General features: G+C 40.7%; 1 protein-coding gene across 1 annotated transcript in view; it reads right to left on the bottom strand.

The window, feature by feature from the left end:
- Positions 1-14,205, bottom strand: part of CELSR1 (cadherin EGF LAG seven-pass G-type receptor 1) — a 160,784-nt gene that overhangs the window by 77,018 nt on the left and 69,561 nt on the right. The gene's annotated exons all lie outside the window — the stretch shown is intronic.

Genomic DNA, 14,205 nt, shown 5'->3' with positions numbered 1-14,205 from the left:
AAAACAAATTAGAATCAGCTTGGAAATCTCTACTGGGACAAGAGATAAAGAGGTTGGGATCCTGTGCTTTAGGGGTGGTTTCACCATAGTTCAGTCTGAGTGGGAGTTACCACAGTCCCCTCCTTTCCCCAAGCATGCTGCAGTTTCCTCCCTCTCCCTTGTGCTGGCATTCATGTAATCCTGTAGTTGACTGATTTGTAGAGCTAAGATGGCAAAACACCATTCATTTCTTTATTGAAGCATTAGTGATCCTCAGATTAAGTTCCTTCTATGACTGATGGGATAAATAGCACAGCAAGTACATGGGAAGGAGGCAGGATCATGTACTCAGGAATAAGAACGGAGGAATGGTTTTAGAAAGGTTTACCTGCTGTGGAAATACAGCTTTAAGCTATTTTAGTTGGCTCATGTGTGAGTCTAGTGGCTCAATGCTTGCCTTAGGTAAACTGGATCAACATCTTCAGTAGACACCCACCTCTCTCCACTGATTGTACATGGATGCACTGCAGGAAAATTTGCCTAAAACACAGGTGCAATTCAAATAATAAAAATCAGCAATCAATTTTGTCCATAAAGGGTAATTCATTACTTCGATGGTTCTGTGGTACATGAGTCTACCCTCAGAACCTACTGGGAGGTCAGCCTTACCTCCCAGTAAACTGGCAGCAAATGCCAATTACCAATGAAATGTGACACAAACAAACAAATAAACAAACGGGCAAGCAAGCAAACAAACATCTACTGGGTTTATGAGAGAAGTGAGAGAGCAGCTACCCAGAAATATTAGCCAGCTCTTTCTGAATGATGGAGAAGCTGGATCAAATAGCAGTTAGAAGCCACTAGTGTACTAGTGACAGAGACTAATTAGGGGACAACTAAATTCATGTACCATTTTACGTGAGTGACTCAGAAGTGTTATTTGGGTAACAGATATAAAATCTGGGTTCCTTAGAAATCAAGGGCCAAACCCCTACTGCCACTTCAGAGGGGCTGTGCAGACTCTATACTATTGAGACTGATGGTCATTAGCTTGTGAGGTTTCTAAATGCTAAACTGTTATTAAACCTTTCAACTTGAAAATACATTTTGGTCTTTTCTTTTACTCATTTGTTTATGTTTTTAGAACTGGGACTAATCTAGGTTAATTAAAATTTTCCCAAATTTTCCCAATTTTTCCTCTTATAGGGAGAAACACCAGCTTAAGGTCTATTTTAGAGTTTCCCCTCCTTTCTTTTTGCTTTCTGCTTCCTTTGCTTCTTTCTGATTTACAAAGTCATGTTATGAGAAACAGGTTAGAGTAAAATAACACATAAATACCTACACAGACATACTCCACACATACACACTCAAACTGCTGACTAGCAGTGACAGCTGTCCTGCAGAATTTCAGTAGCTAACCATTCCAGATTTAATATTATGTATTTACAAGAGAGTAACCTGACCTTATAATACTAAGCAACGTAACAGCAAAAACATTCCTGTCACAATGTATATCGCTTGCCAAGTAGTTCTCTGAGGTGATATGTAGAAATTATTCTATAATAAGATACTCCAGAAATCACCCTTTTATCTCTGGATCTGCTTTAGTTTTTCCACGGCCATAAGCACTAAGCTCTGAGCTGGTGGGAAGAAAGTGTGCAGATTTACCATTGCTCTTTTGGACACAAATATATATCTCTTATACCTCTCCTTTACCATCACCCTTCTCCTCCCTTCCCTGTGCTTCTTCCATACAGTTCCACGTAGGCATCCCTGATAACTCACAATTCAGATTTTCAAAAATTGGAAGACTCAGCTAAATAAAGATCCTAAGATTTTTAATCATGAGTTGCTTTAAAAGAGTGAACGTGAGAGGCTTTTTATTTTCTTTTCTTTGCTTCTGAAGCTGCAGGTGTTGTCTGCTGGCCCCAAGATTCATGAGAGTTCTTGGTGGTCAAATTCCAGCCTAAACTGGAATCTGTTCTGAGGGAGCTTCCATTCCTACTCACACCTCAACAGGATGATGCTACTGGAGCCTTCCCAGTTCCTCTTCCCACCAGGGTCCTCAAGGAAAGAGCATCTGCACCCTGGCTGCTCTGAAGTCCTGCAAGCTCCTGGGAGGAGAAGGAGGACCACCATGAAAATATCCCATGGGCCAAACAGGCAGGGGAGAGGCCAGGACACTATCCTATTTGCTGATCCTTCCTCACTGGAAACCAAGCTAATCTGCATTTTACAAAAGCAAAAGCAGCAAAAGCAGGTCTCTGTCTCTCAAGCTGCTTCAGGCTGTGCCCACTGGTGCAATAATGCAACTGCAGAGCAGCCACTGCAGCAGTGCCTGGCCCTTTGACAGCCCCACACCAGCATCAGGATCCCAGAGCAGCATCAGCCTGAGCAAAGATGTTCCATTTTCCCTTGACTCCTCCCCTTCCCTGGTCATGAAACAAAGCAAAACAAAAGACACCCCCGCAGAGAAGGATGGATGGATGGATGGATGGCTGGGTGGATTGATTATTTGGGTTGTTTTGTGCTTTTGCATTTAAATGAGAAGGAATAATTGGGGGAGGTGGGAGGGAGAAGAAACAATACTGAGGAGGATTAGTGATATTTGGGGCACATCTGTTGGAGAAATGAATTAGTTTGTGGATTTCAGAAATTATGAGCATGTTCTCAAGATGATATATGCTCAGTGTTGCATGATCACTGAACCTCATTCTCCTATGCAATTTCCACCAGTGCCAGCAAAAACAGCATAGACAAAAGCCACAACTGAATACCTGTGTACTCTTCCTTGTGTACTTCTTGAGGATCAAAAATTCCCAGGCATTACATTTCCACTCTATCTACAGTAGGCAACTCACTTTTCACCTTCCAGCCATGAGGCCAGAACAGTGTGAGCACCAGAAGTGCTAGTGAGATTTATCAAAAGTACTGTGACTTTTTGGTTTTTCCTGATAGCACCATGGTGAGCAAGGGGCCAGATGCCACAGTAAAATATTGTCCATTTAAGAAAACACCCAATTCTGAAGCCCATCTTATGGTTTGGCTAAGAAAAGAGGTAATTCATGATTTTACAGCCCATGGATTGGTGCCAATACCTCCAGAAAAAAAAATGCCCCTTTGGCATCCAAGCCTTTAGCCTGCCACACTTACTTAACAGCAAATTTTGCCCTATGAGGTCCAGTGGGTAATTTCTTAACATCTTAATCTTTACTCTTGGCTGACTTGACAATGGTTGCTAAACTCTCTACATTTTTGAACCATTTATTGTAATGTACAGGGCCCTTGCAAGGTGTCATCTCCTTCTGCATTTGACCTGTAAAGTAAAGCTTTAGAGATCTTTTAGGTTCTGTCTCTCTCACACAGCTAAACACAAATCTACATGAGAAAAAAGAAATGCACAAAAATTTCCAGTTATATTGAATTCTGTGGCAGGTTTACATGTCAGACAATTCATCATGATGCAAATTGCAGTGATTTGGTGTAAGATATGGTGATGAAACAGTGCCTTTCAATAAAAGCCTAAGCTTTATCTCTGGATGTATTATCAGGGGGATAACATTATTATAGATGTCAAAGATAAATCTCAAACTAGATTATGCCATTGTGTCTGCAATTTGCATTTGTCTGCAATTACTTGGAATAAATCTCTTCCTAAAAATCCCACCTTAAAACCAGTGAAGAAGCTGGAGGTATAAGAACAAAGCATCCCTTTGCATAACACATTAATTTACAGAGGAATATCCCTCCCTCCCTTTATTTTTAAGAGGCACAATCACTTTCTACCTTTACTATATATTCATCTGATATTATATTTTGTTTTCTCAGCTCCCTGTGCCCCTTGATTCCTCTCCAGGAGTGTTACTGGAGGAGGGGCACATGGAGAGAACCAAAGGCTGGAGCAGCCACCATGGCTGGCAGGACAGATTCTCTCTGGGACAACCTTTGCAGGCTGATCCATATTTGCATCTCTGCATGCCTGCAGGCACTTCAGCATGGGAACCACCTGCCAGGCCTAGTTCTCACCTCCTTCCATGGGCAGCAGTGAGAGAGAAGAAGGGGACAGACTTATTGTGCTCCTGCTCAGATGACAAGAAGGATTATTTCATCCCATAGAGTTGCAATTTTTCCTGGGCACTGAATGCCACCACCAGGACCATTGACTCCACAAGGCTGCTGTTCCAAAGGCTGTTTCGGCCTCACACTGGGCTTTTCAAAATATATTAAACTATTTATGTGAATGAGGAAAGCAAGCAAGGCATGGTGGCAGAGGCAGGGGTGTGTGTTTGCAATAGCATCTTTTATCAACAGGAACTCAGGAGCTGGAAATCCAGACATGCTTTCAGGCATCCTGCTCACTTGCAGCCTGGTTTCACTAAGCTGCTTTCCACAGAGATCACCAAAGGGTTGCAAGTTCCTAAATTGGTGGGCAAGAGCAAAACTCTCACACTTTTTTTTGATCAAGTTAGCATCTCAAAGCAGTTCCAAGAGGCAACACATGTGCAAAGAACTGCCCTCAGAAAGAAGAAGAAAAATGAAGGCTAAAGAATAAGCAGAAAAGAAGATCAGTGTTTCCCTTTCAAGGGCAAGCATGGGAGAGTTCAGCCCTTATTTCACTAAAATCCCACTTAATTTTCTCCATGTAACTGTTACAGACTTGATGATTCATCTCACAGGAGACAAAACACAGAAGAAGCCACCTCCCCTTGTCTCCAGCAGCCTGCTGGGACTGACTGCACAAGCAGCAAACTCCATCTCTGCTAAAGGAAGGCTGGGGAGAGCCTGCATTTTGCGTTTGCCATAAATTAGAAGTTTTCACAGGAAAATCTCAGTCTCCCATTTTCTGTGTAATCCACTGCTATGGTAAATATCATGGCAATTTAGAACCAGGCAGACCTCAAATCAAATCATGCCCCTTAAAAACCTAGGTGCTCCCAGAAGCTCTGGTGGAAAGAAGCATAATGGCCAATTAGTGAGAATAACTGAAGATAAGCCATAAAATATTACTAATGCAACAGAAAACCATGCTTAAAGTCAGTCTACTATTTTGAGTACCTGTTAGGAAGCTAGGAGTTCAGAGTCCTGTATTTTTTATTTTATATGAGAAGAATTAGCTTAAAAGAAAGGTACACTTAAAAGCACTGTCTACCTGTCTTTACTGTGAATTGTAGTTCAGTGGTTTAGCATCATGGGATGAATAACACTGGCAAAAACAATCCAATGCTCATCAAACTGTCATTGTTATATACGGAACGAAAATTCTGAAAAAAACCCAAAACAATCACAAATGTGCCATTACTTATCAAATTAAAATGATCAGGGTTAAAAACATAATCCCATAATCTTATGTTTTGGTAGCCTGAAAAATATTTGGTACGCAACACAGGAACACAAATTGAAAACAAAAAGCAACTTAATCAGGGAAATTAATTTTTCTTAATGAGTCATGAAAAAGGGACTGTAATATCACACACATCTTGCATGGAAAATCTCAAAGTCCATGTATTTTTAAACCTACAGAACAGATGGAAATTCAAAAGTTACTGCCTTAAAAAGTATTTTTAAATGGACTCATAAAAAATTAATCCAGCCAGCTTTCACAACTTGTACTTAACTCTGCTTACAGCAGTCCAGTTAATTAAAATTCAGCCTTTTTGTTAAATACCATTCAATTTTAAAGCAACCTTAAATGATTACCATCTTAGTAGAGTTAATACACTTCATTGTGTCAATTAGAATGTGCTTAATTATTAATATAAGGCATTCATTTTCATATCTTCATCTTTCTTACAATACGCACATCAGTGGTGCTGACCCTTTGAAGCTGGCCTATCTAATTAAAACTTGCTTTTTAATTATACTACATGAAAATGCTGTATAAAAGGTCTCATATGCTTCTCTGTGCAGAATTTGAGAGACAGCCTGAGGTAAAGTATCTTCATCTTGATTTGTAGAAAGTGAGAATTCAGACTGGAAGCCGCGTTTCGGGGGCACCGTACAGTGCAGAACAAAACCCACCCCAGGAGGAGCAGGGCTGGGATGCAGGCACTGAACCATGATGCTCTAAACAAAAGAGCATTTGCAACAACAATGAAGTTGTGGTTCCCACCACGCTCTGCACAACTGTAATTATCTTGATGTTCAAGGCCAAGTGCCTCAGTCTGGTGCTCAACTGTCGAAACTTCCAATCATCATAACACAAAGAACAGAGACACAAGAAACTATTTTATGCTTTTTTTTGTTTCCTTCCTAGCAGGATATCATCCTGATATCCTCATCTCTGCACCCAACCATACTGCCTGCCACTTTCCCGTTGTTTATCCACTGATGAAAATAAAAATGCCTGATTTGGGAATTATAAATATATATATATATATGTACAGAAATTCAACATGTTTTTCACAATTCAGTCTTACTGCTTCCCAGTTTTGTTTCCCAGTTTTTTATTTGCAGACAGGAGAAAAGGAGCCCCATCACCTTGATCCTTGGAAGCTAAATCTCTTTTTTGTTTTGGAAGATCTAGAATATTTAACTTTTTTTTTTTTTTTGTCTTCACCTCTGATCTGTTGTGCACACTGTAAGAGGACTTTCAGAACATAAGGTACACTGGAAAAAATACTATCTCATTATGATTTTATCTTCTGCACAAATAACTTATAGGCAAGTTTTCAGATTTTTCTCCTCCTTTCTCTTCTTTTTTTCTTATCTGATTTGTTTTCAGTGAGAAAAAGCCACCACCACTTAAGGGGTAGTGTAACATATTGGTTGTTTTGACATTCAGCAAGTGCATGTTTGGGTAATGAGAATACACTTGTGCATCTTAGAATTTTATCCAGCTAACTTTCTTGAAATTAAAAAATGGAAAAAACACCCCCAAATCTCACATTACACAAGGCTCACCTTGGCTAAATTAATAAAAACACAATTGTAAACTACAATCACAGAGAAATTTACTGTTGCTTAATAAACTGCTATTTAAAATATTTTAATGAAAACAAACCTCCATATGTGCGCTAGAATAAAGGGAAACCTAAATTTGGACCAGTCTGTTGTTCCCCAGGATGGCAACAGGAAACCTGAGGTGCTCCCTGTGTATCTCTCTGCCATTGGACACCACTGATAAGCTTAGCTGGGCATGGGGTCAGGCTCAAATGTGTTATTTTCACAACAGGTATTTACTGAAACCTGGCTTGAAAAAAAGAGCCTGAAACCAATGTTAGCCATGGTAGGGGGATTGGACTAGCAGATCTTCAGAGAGCCCTTCCAACCCCAAACATCCTGAGGTTATACCAGGCCATCAGGGCTAGCTACTAATACCTGCATTGTAGAAGAGCTGGGGCAGCACTTTTCACACAGCTGCAACCCTGTCCCACCTCAGTCTGTGCTTGCAGGACTCTCATGTCCACAAGCCTTGACTTTGTGCTGTACAGCCCACAACCAAAAAACCTGCCTCCTCTCCATATTCCATATCGTGATCTCCCAGTCACCAAGGGCATTAAGAGCCAGCAAGTGTAAAAATATAACTGTGAGAATGGAACCATCCTAAAACAGATTACTGCCCAAGTTATCTGGTCACTGAATTTTAGCTACATGCTACTTTTTTTTTTTTTTTCAATCAAAATCTGGGGAGAAAGTGCGAAATGATCAGTGACAGACTCTTCAGCTGACAAATTATGGGAGTGGCTAAATGAAGGGAAGAAGAAGAAGAAGCCAGCCCCACAGCTGTCTTATGGAGAAGCAAAAGAAGATAAGCTGTAATCAATAAGGAGGATTTCCTAGACATGGAACTGTTTGGAAGAGCTGAATTCATAAGTATATTGGAGATTAATTACTAAGGTAGCTCCTGAAGCCAGAGCTAAGTGATTACATTGGTGTGTCATCTGCTACTTGCTTCTGCAAAGCACCCATCATGCCTCCACTGCAGGATCACCCAGAAAGAACATGAGTCCTGTCACATAATTCTGAAACTAATTAAAAAGAACAAACACAGCATTAAGTCTGTAGCTAGGTTTCCACGTGAACAGCAAAGGACTTTGATCAGCGCAAATATTTCCACGGGCAAGGAAGATAAGACACAAGGCTCCAGACGAGGCATCTGAACCCCAGCACTTGCAGCAGGTCAGCTGAATCAAAGACCATCCACATGCAGCACCCTGGGGTGAGGGCAAGGAGGGTTTGGACACGACTGAGAAAACTGTGGAACTCAAAACAGCAGCTAGTGTATGCACATCAGGATGAGGGTAATGTGATAAAACTCTTTGCCTGGGTTTAAGAAAAAGCATAGCAAAAGATTGCTGTGAAGGCTGCAAGCCATGTACAGCATTTGAGAACTAAACTGTCAATAAATACACCACAGTAATCCAGTTAGCAAAGGCTTTTTGCATCCTGACGAGTGAGTGTAGGTTGAAGATTAACTGAAGGACACATCCTCCAGATAAAAACCCACCTAGAGAAATGATAGACCTCTTCAGTGAGTCCTGTGAATCTGATATAAACTCCAGATTTGCAGCATTAATCTCCTGTGACTTGGTGACAGACACGGACAGGAATATAATCAACAGAAACATAACAATCTGACTTAATTTTTTTACTCTGTTTTTATTGTTTCACTTATCTTCTGGAGGAAGCAGTCATGCAGTTGTGGTATCTGGGCCAGAGACTCAGTGCAGCATCACTTGAATCCAGCTGCAAGGCTGAGCTGGCCCCATCCCTGCATGTGTGAACAGCAAACCTTGCCACAAAAAGAAGCAAGGACCTGTTTTAACATGCACAGCAAATCTCAGAGTTGAACACACCAGGTGAGTGGGTGCACAGACTTCTGCTGAGAATCTGTGTCAGGAAAGAAATGTTTTTCACAGGGATTCCCCCAAGTTTCCAGCCATGGGCAGCCCAGGAATGGCCCTTCCTCAGCTGCTCTTGACTTGCCTTTGGTGCAGCCCAGGACACAATTGACTTTCTGGGCTGTAAGAGCACATTGCCAGCTCGTGTCCAGGCTTGTATCCACCAGCACCTCTGAGTCCTTCCTGGCAGGGCTGCTCTCCATCTGTTCATCCCCCAGACTGGGTTGATTCTGGGGATGCTCCAACGCAGGTGCAGGACCTTGCTCTTGGTCTTCTTAAACCTCATGAGATTCCCATGGGCCCACTTCTCAAGCTTGTCCAGGTCCCTCTGGATGGCATCCCATCCTTCAGGTGCGCCAACTGCACCACTCAGCTTGGTGTCGTCGAGAAATCTGCAGAGGCTGCGCTCAATCCCTTTGTCTATGTCACTGATGAAGACAATAAATAACAATAATGATAGCCTTTTCCAGCTTTTACACCGGTCTTGCTCTGAAAAGTGTTTGGAAGATTTAAGCTCTGCTTCTGGACCATCCACTGCGCTGCTCACAGGGTCCTTGCCAGCCACTCAAGTGCTGTAAGCCTGGGAGGGGCTGGGAGGAAACAGCTACCAGCTGCTGCCAACGTGGGGGCACAGCTTGCCATGTCTACACCAACTGAGATGTCTGCTTATTCAGAAAAGGCAGAAAAGGGCTGAAACAGAGAAACTTGAAGATGGATGGAAAAGACTGTGCTGGGACATCAGCCAAGGAGTACTAACAGGAAGCATGGATCTTACAAGCAAACAGTTATTTATCTTTCTTTCACATGTGAAAATGCTGCAGAGAGTCAGGTCCACAGCAACCAAAGGGAAGTGGTGATGCTGTTATGAAGACCTAGTTCCACCACAAGTATCAGAATAATGGCATGGCATGGCACTGCTGAAAAAGAAAAAAAATTTAGAAAAATGTCTAAACCTTCAACACTGTCCAGACCTTCACTGGGATGCAATCACCCTCCACCAGCTTTTTCACAGTACTGCCATACAGAAACTGCAAGGTAAGGCAACCAGGTATTCTACTCAAGGCATTGAGAAACAATGAAAGTTAGTCAGCACTCTTCTTCCATTTTTCCTGCTTCCAAAATCAGCAGAAAAACTTCATGAAAACCCATTAGGAATTCAAATTCTGGAAGTAGCACAAATCATCCAGCACTCTAATTAAACTCTTAAAATTGACTATATGTTTTTCAGAGTATTAGACATTGCAGAGGTTTTTATCTCTTTAGTATGTAAAACCACCTGGAATCCAGTAGCATAACTCTGAAGACCTAGATTAAAAGATACTGTTAAGGCAGCAGTGGTAGAAAACATTTCAGTATCTTCATTGTGTTCCCTTAATACTTGAATGAAGTATCAGAGAGATGACCCACAAAGATGTTACATGTCAAGGACAATGTCCCTACATGCATTGCAGTATTTGTGAATGAGAGAATTTCTTGTTTGGTGTCTTGTATTAAAGAAAAACTTGGTCACAGCTGCTTGAAAGTGTTGTCAAAATCCCACAGGCCTGTAAGGATAACCTTTGTTCCACACTTGCTGTCACAAAACCACGGCCTTTCATAAGCTAAACAAGGAGCTAAAGAAGTAGTGAGGAAGGAATCAAATTTAGATTTGCCGTACAGGATTTAGCTGTTACACACCTGTGATCCCACCAAGCTGCAGAAGTACAACTGAGAGTGGAATTTCAGACCTTCTAGCACAAGATAAAACACTCATTATGACTACTGTGGCTGCCAGATTTCTCTACCTGAAAGCTGAAATTCCCTGAAATAAATCTCTCTGGCCTGAAAAAGGAGAACCTGGTATCAGAGTGAGCTGAGAAATTACTATCTAAAGAATGGATATAAGTAAAGATAAAGCAGAAGATATCCTCACATTTACTTTTATGTTCTATGTTTGCAAGAGCCAAACTCTGAGAACTTACTAAGCAATATGATTAGGAACTTCTGGCAGGATGCTGAAAAACCAGCTCTAATTACCTTCTCATGACACAAAGTTTGAATTCATAGCAGGCACATTAGATGCCATGATTCATCATGTCAATATGGTATCACAAATACAGATTAGGAGGGAAAAAATATGTAACATGCGAAGGATCTCCAATTGCTATATTTGATTACTAGAAGATTTACAACCATGTAAAATTTCTCTTCTCTCTGAAGTGAAATCCAAGGAGAGATGCAAAGGATACGGGGAACTTTCTGACAATCTTTTTCCCCTACAAACTGCTCCTTGCTAGGGGTTGCATAGCAAAGGAGGCAGAAAGAATGTGATAATGCTAAGGAGAACTGTGGGAACATCAAATCTCTTCTTTATTTCAGGAGCTGGTGGGTTTTTTGTTTTTTCCATTAGAGCACATTTGTTCTGTGTCAATTAAATTTTGCTTTTTTGGGAACATGACCAGAGGAGAGCAGTCTTGGCGGCTGCTGAGCAGGAGGACCACGAGAATAGCACTGGAGGAGTCACCCACTCATGGCAGGGCAGGAACAGTGGGAATTCACACCCCAAAAGGTGCTGACTTTTCCTGAATGGCACCAGGATGGGCTGGAAGTGCAGCTCATGCAGGAACTGCTGTGGCATCCATGCCCCCAAAACTGATGTGGATGACCCGATGCATTTGCACTTCAGGGGGCTGCCCCCTGGGGAATACAGACAATTCCACCTCTGTCTAAGCCTTCACCTACAGCTCATCTCAGCTGCTTCTGCAGCAATCAAAGATGTATGAAATGAAGCTGGAAAAATTATACAGGCTTCATATAGTGCTCAATAAATTTGTTTGCTTAGCTAAAATTACATCCTTTAACCTTTAGTCATGCACACAGCTCTCTGCCATCAGTGGCATAACTATTAGTGTGTACATTGTTCATTTCTCTACATTAATTTGTATATAAAGAAGTTAAAGAGGTTGTAAGTCTGAAAAGAAAAAGGATTAAAAATATATGTATTTCCTCCTTACATCACAGGAAGTGAATTCCAAATCACCCCAGCCTAGCCAGTAATCAGGTTTCAGAAATACCTTGTAGAAGCTCAGTTTACCTTTGTGGCCGTAACAGAAGACTCCTGAAGAAAGAGAAACTTTCATCATGTATAAATGACTAACAATTACATCAAACCAAATGGAGGGCTTCAAAGCAGAGTGGAAAAATGGAGGGAAATTCCATCCTATTAAGATAGAACATAATTGTCTTGTACAGGAAATAAACACTATATTTTTAGCAGGTGACCAGTCAGATAAAATCAGTACAGGGTTATGATTGTGTAGTGATTTCTCATCAAATTGCAGCCTATCTCTCCAGAGAGATGACAGATCTTAGTATTTTCTTATAATTATTTTTCTGTGTAGGCTCTTAACTGGGAAATGGAAACATGAGAGCTCCCAAAGCAGGCTTCACTTCACAGACTATTACCATTCATATTTCATCTTTTACAATTAATTCAAAGATTTGTAAATATCTCATACTGGTATGTTACTAAACCAAGTTAATACCATGATAAAATTTCAGTAATACCAGAATCTTCCAACCTTCAGACTTAGCAATTCTCTGCTCATTCCAATTTATGGCCACTGCATTCCATGAGCCAACACACACTGCTGCTATTGAAACCAACCTGTGCTATTTACCTATCAAATAGACAGAAAATCTGGATTGCAGTAAACAATAAAATCACATCCAAGCTGAAAACACAATATTATGATTAATAGATGTAACCTGAACTTGCAAGCGGATATGAATATATGTAAAGAAAGTATTTAAATCATAGGTAAAATAACAATACTTAAAGGAGATTGGGAAAAAATTCAGTAATGCATCTTAATGAAATATTTCTGGCAATAGATTACTTGCTGATAACACTTTCAACCTTGCTCTGTAAAGGGGATGAAAAACAATGAACTAATGGCCACCACATGTGGGTAGATGTTTGGATTCGAAGAACAAAACATGGTTATGCAACAGGGAACCTAAAACCATTAAAGTAACTCCAACCAACCACAGAACAGACACTAAATTTCTACTGCATTCATCAGTAATAAAACGGTAGTATTTCACAATATTGTATCCACTTTTGGGATAAGGTATTCCAGAGCCCTCTTTATCATGCTTGGAAGTGTTCTTCCTTGGCCAATCTGAATGTGATCAAACTGTCCTTCCAAAGAAGAAAGTGTTTCACTCCAGTGTAGTTAACTCTGAAACCTAAAGACAGCAAATCTATAAGCAGTGCTCACTCCTTAACTTCTGACCACTTTAATATCCTGGCATCAGGACAGTTAATTTTTAACTCAAGAACTATGCACTGAAAATAGACTTACAGATCAAATCTTTCTCTGTGTATGAATAATATGGTGCTTCTCTTCCAAATATGTACTGTGTTTGTTCTGACTACAGCATTAAGTATTAAACATATTCATCAATTATTAATATAAGCTTATAATCTTTCATTTTTAAAAGTAGATTGAGCCTCTTTTTCTGAAGATTTCTAGCAAGAGATTCTAAAAATGTGATGGAATGCATGTCGTTCCAAAACTAAGACACGGATGAATTAACTTCATTTTTACACCTATCTCTGGTTAATGTATCTTGCTACTTCTAAGCATTCTTATTTACAATACACTAGTATACCAACATTTTTAATGAAATCTATTGATCATAAAACCTATTTTGTGATGCCCAGTTCTGTGTGTATTGTGTGTTTACGGATAATGGACCTTAAAATGTATTTCACTGTGGGAGTCACTCAAGAGAAGCTTTGCAGGAAAGCATCTCCTCAACAAATACCAAATATCCCAACCATCTCACAGTTCTATTCAGGGTTTCTCCCACCAGGCAAAAAACTTGTCTCCATCTTCTTAGAAAGGTCCTGCTGCCCCAAGCCCTGCATAAATTTGAGGGAGCATCTCCTGTCCCCCACACTGGGAAGAGCCCAGTTCCATTGCTGCTATGTCCTTGCTCACTAACTCCTGGCTCTTTCCACAGTCACATTTTTGATGGCAGCCCTGAGGCAAAGAGACTGCAAAGGAAAACCCTTCCACCTGGAGGGCTGGATCCACATCAACTAGAATTTTTTTTACATCAGAATTTAAATAATTTATGTTTTCAATTTTTTATAACTGCAGCAGTGAGAGGCAGCGTTGGGAACCATCCCTCTCTGCTTCTCCCCTTGTTTGCAGGGGTCACAGCAGACACTGCAGAGCTGTCAGTGTAAATTACAGCTGGCAGCACCTCACTGCAGAACGCTTAAATGCACGTGCAATTTCAAATACATAAATAATCCCACTGACTTCACTGAAGCACCAGAAAACATTCACCTAATATTCTTTCGTAACTTCTCAGGAGTATTTGAGAAGCAGCA

The sequence above is a fragment of the Cinclus cinclus genome, chromosome 4 (genome assembly GCF_963662255.1).
Source record: "Cinclus cinclus chromosome 4, bCinCin1.1, whole genome shotgun sequence".
In the NCBI taxonomy this organism is placed as follows: Eukaryota; Metazoa; Chordata; class Aves; order Passeriformes; family Cinclidae; genus Cinclus; species Cinclus cinclus.
This window is presented reverse-complemented; position numbering and strand designations above follow the sequence as displayed.